A 5,135-nucleotide genomic window follows, 5' to 3' on the forward strand; every position below is an offset into this window, starting at 1 on the left:
ATTTTGTTTAGTACCTTCACCGTGCATTCGATTGACCCATTTGACCAACTCAACTCATCAATCAACATGTTTTAATCAACATATTTTCAAAACCAAATCCTTTTTTAAGGCACTCTTTTACACTTCTTTGATCGCGAGTAGTCACAATGAGAAAACCGTCTCTAAAGTCGTCTACCACGCAAATATCAATACACGTAAGTTTGAGGGTGTAAACAACTCACTTATTTCATGTTTCTACTGTTTTTATGAGTCTATAAGCATGAACAATGCATAACATGATTCAAATATAGGTTAGACGAGCCAAAACCGAGTTTTGGCCTGAGACAGGAGCTCCTTGCTATGCAGGGAGGCTCGCGCCTCTTATGGGTGTCCAGGTCAGACTCAACCGTGATTGTTCTCGTGTTTCCTCTTTATTTCATTTCTTATTTGTAATCGGTTTCTACCGTTTCAAATGTTTCAAATCATTTTTATGATAAACGTTTTAACCATAAAACAAAATCATCCTTGGTTCTTTATACCATGACGGTTTATTCCGTGACTCGATGATATTATTGGTTAATTACATTTTAATGGGTATTTTAACCCCCTTTTATTTTATTTACCATTTTTCTCATTTATGTACATTTGTAAATATATTAGTCATAATTCATAATCCTCCTTGGTTCTTTATACCATGTCGGTTTAATCCGAGCACGATGACAAACTTGACTATTTACAAAGAAATGAACTTAACATGATTAGTTCAAATCAAACATTTTACATTTTTATTTGTAAACTATGCTTTTCAAACTTGCAAATCCGACAACGAATATTACTAACATAATAGTAATTATTCCGAGTCATGCAAATCATGCTTGCAAACATTCATTACAAATACGGTTTTAAATAACCTTTTCAACAACGTTTTAAACAATTGTACTAAAAAAAAAACAACGTTTTAAACAACCTTTTTTTTACAACTAGGAGACGCCCTCTTGGCTCGCCCCATGGCTCGCGCCAAAAGAGGCTCCTGTTTTCATATTTTAAAATCTGGGCAGAGCCCCTTACCTCGCCAATAGGCTCGCGCCCCAAAGGGGCTGCCTGGCACTGTTCTGTCCTGTTTTGGTACTTGTCTAGGACGATCCCAACTACGGTTAACCCGTATACACGACGGTTCATATTGACAAGTTTACGTGTTTTTACACTTTGTCATTTGACACCCTTTTTCAAATAAATGGATCGTGTTAAGCATCATAATTCGAATTTGGTAAATAGATGTTTAATTTCCGTTTTCACATGTAAATCAACCTAAATCCAACTTGACATCTTATACTTGATATTTGGATTAGCAAACCGACTTAGAAAGCTCACATGTTAGGTTAAACTTTTGGATGTGCATTCATGCATTTACACCGTTTTATCAACTCTTGCACTTAAACAACCACGATCGATCAGTAGAGGCCGCTAACGCGGGCGGGATTGGGTGTCCGATTAAAGGGATTCCCAATACGTACCCTCACCCCTTACTCAGAACCTTTGGATAGTGGATGGCCTTATCCAGGGCGCACAAGAGTCATTTTAGGCATAGAATGCTAAAAAGGGGACGAGTCCTTATCTTTAGTACCTATGTCAAACACTGCTTTGTGCTTCGTTTGACCGAGGTATAAAGTGGATTCGAACGGGTTCCAAGCATCCCACAAATGCTTGGTGGCGACTCCGAACATCTCTAAATCGTTTCGAGACCTTTACCGAGACGAAACCAACCGATCTAAAGCGATCCGGTCGAAAGCATCTTTACGCCGCCGAGCGTGGCTTTCAAAAGACCGCTGCATGTCCACAGATTAGCTTGGCGTGCAGGTGGCCCGTGACTACGGACCGGTAGGCGGCCCAAATCCACAGACCGAGACGTGGCCCATGTCCACAGCTACCCGGCGAACCAAGGGAGCTTCCCTATTTTTCTGTAAAAGACGCGAGTCTTGTTCGCATATCATCCTCATTCATTGTCTTCAACCTTTTGCAAAAATCCGCCATTGAAGGACCTTTGCTTGCTTCCATTCGTGCTATCAACAATAATGTCATCTCAAGCTACGTATTTCCTCTTGAATCCATTTGAATTTGTTGGTTTTTTTAGCTGAATTGAATTAGGGCGAAAATTTACCCTAGAAAATCGATTTGGGCGTTTTTGATTGAGCCCATTTCAAGTGAAATTGATGATTGCATTAGGTTAGAAACATGTTTAGGAGTATAGGGGTGCTTTTAGTTTGCATTTTGATCCCTGTTCCCGCTCCTTATGTTCGAAAAACGTGAGTGAGGTGGAGAAACCGTCTCATCTCACAATACCAAGTTTATTTGCTTAGGTAATGAGTCCCACTAGGTTGTATTGTAGTCGGGAAAGACCGTATTTGCCATTATGGACCTATGTTGGGTATTGTGGGCGAAATTGGAATTTTTGCCTTTTGTGACGGTCTTATGTCTGACAAAATAAGCGCCTGTTTGGGCTTGAATTGAGTCAATTTTCCTTGAAATGGACCTTATTGATAGTTTAGGTCGCCTTGAGGTGTGATAAAATCACGTTTGCTTCTTTGCGATCGTTTTTGAATTTTTGACCGGTTTGTGCTCAAATTGGCGTATAAATTGCCTTTTTGAGCCGTAGAAAAATTCCTCATTGCATTGGGAATGTACTTTGGTTTGTTGGCGGACCTTGTGTGGGTCTTGGGGTGCCGTTTTTCGTTGTGGCTGTTTTGACTCGTCTTTTGCTTGAAAAGAAGGGTGAGTCGTTGTTTTTGTGCGTTTTTTGTGAATTGTTTTTTTTTGTTTGGCTGGGTTTGGGCGGGGTTGCCCTTGCTTTGCTTTGCAGGTTGTTTGTTTGTTTTGGGTTTGTCCAATTTACGCCGCCATAATGCCGAAATTTTGGCTGACGTTCTTTGTTTGTAGGAGAGTGTTCGGGACAAGCTGGGTCCCTTGCTGCGACTTTTGAGGAGTTGTTCGGGACGGGGCCGTTTAGCACTCCGGTTAGTGTACCCGCCGTGGTAGTGGAGGACGTTTCCGAGGAGGAGGGACCCCATGCGGAGACTGTTGGGGCCGAGAGGGCCGTTGAGGAGCGTGAGGAGCCCGTTGTTGGGGCTACCGGCGCTGGGAGAGCTCAGACTGGGTCTGAGGCTGCTACCTCCGGGAGGAGGGTTTCTACGAGGAGAAGGACTCCTCGGCCGACCAGACGGACGTTACAGAACGTCGTTAGGGTCGTTGAGAGGCCTTCCATCCGTCACGTTGAGTCTCTTGGTCAGAAGAGACGGAGGGCGGAGACAGTTGAGGACGACGCTGACGTCGCGAGTTGGGGCGCTAGACGGGCTACAACCCCGCGGGGGCTGAACCTGCGGGCGGCGCCTGCTTGGGCCGAGGGTTTCGACGGTAGCCCGTTGGTTCTTCGACTGGACAAGCACATCTCCTACCGTGCTCACGAGGGCTTGGTGAGTCGTGTTCCTTGATTGAACTTTCAATACTTTTGAAGTGTCAGACCTGAATAGGCGTTCTGACGTTGTTTGTTTTTGATTTCAGGAGATCGTCACCATGTGGACTTTCTCGGGCTTTACTACCTGCTTGGGCCTTTACGACGTTCTCCGAGCCGGGACGATGGCGTTGATAGAGAGGTCGGCTTTTGGGCCGTTGGTGGCCGCTTGGCGGGATATTCACAGGTCTTCGATTAGGTCGAACCTGTGTCTGATCCGTGCCATGTTGGATCGGTACTGGGATACGACGTCGTCGTTCCATATGCAGTTTGGGGAGGTCGGCGTGACCATAGAGGATTTCGCCATGATATCCGGCCTCCCTTGTGGCGAGACGTCTGTTGAGATTACCGAGATACCGGAGAGAGTGTCTTCTCCTGCGGTTACTCGTCTGATCGGTACTGCTTTGCCTGAGCCTTATGACATTACCCCGTACGTGATCGCGAGTTCGTATGTGAGAGACCACTTCAGAGAGAGAGTGGCGGGTGTTGCTCCGGCGCCATTGGAGAGTCCGGAGGCGGAGGCTAGGGCTGACGCGCAGGAGGCGCGGTTGTGGTTGTGGTACTTCTTGGGTGCCACGTACTTTGGCGACAAGGGTGAGCGCTTGTCGACCAAAGTACTTCCCCTCCTTGCTGACCTCGACACTTTGGGTCAGTTTGACTGGGTTACGCCGGCCTTGGCGAGTTTCACCCGGTACATGCACGCAGCGGTGCGTCCGGAGGCAATAGGGGATGGTAGTGTCCCTACTTTGGTTGGTCTCGGCCTCATCTTGGAGGTACGAGCATTTTTTGTAGTTTCTTTTTTAGTTTCGATTTTGATTTTGATTTTGGCAATTTTTGAGAAATTGGCTGATTTGTGTTTGCTGTGTTTGATTACAGGCTTGGTTGTACGCTTACTTCACCCCTCTGCGCCCGCGGACTACAGGAGGTGTCCCCTTGACCTACCCTGCTGTGAGGGGTTGGATGGTGGCTCGGAAGAAGTCGACTAAGTCGACTTACGAGGACTGCAGGCGTCGCGTGAACAAGCTTCGAGTTGCTGACGTGAGTCGTTGTTCCTTACTCTTTCTTCTTTGTAGAATTAGATAGAGATATGATGACTAGGTAGCCTAGGAAGCCCCTAGTCGGTTGAGTAGCTTTGTTCTGAATGCAGTTTGTAGGGTGGCCTTGGGAGCACTACACGGACGTGCCGACCGCCGTCAGGGAGCGTCTGCGGCCTCACAGCTCCCGGCATTTGTACTTGGAGACGGCGATCGAGCCGGTTTGGTACCTGGGCGAGCGTTTAGCTCGTCAGTGCCTTACTGATATCTTCCTGGTACCGGTCGACCCGCCTAGGGTGCTGTTCCAGGAGTCGACCCCCGACGAGGTTGAGGAGCACCTTCACGGTCAGGGAGGTGAGGCGTTGTTGCTGCGGGACGTCGATGACACCTTCCGGTTGTCGAGGCTTGCCTGGTACCCGATCGAGGTATGTTTTCCTCTGTTCTTTTGTTTTCATTGTCTCCTTTGATAGGGGGGTTTGTTACCTTTGATGCGGACCCGAATTACAGGGGGTCGACGCGTTGATGAGGACTCAGCCCCCAGTTTTCCCGGCGGAGACCACCTTCCAAAGACCGGGCGGTGAGGAGCTACAGTTGCACCTGCTGGAGCCTACAGTTGC

Source organism: Silene latifolia, chromosome 8, assembly GCF_048544455.1.
Source record: "Silene latifolia isolate original U9 population chromosome 8, ASM4854445v1, whole genome shotgun sequence".
Taxonomy (NCBI): domain Eukaryota; kingdom Viridiplantae; phylum Streptophyta; class Magnoliopsida; order Caryophyllales; family Caryophyllaceae; genus Silene; species Silene latifolia.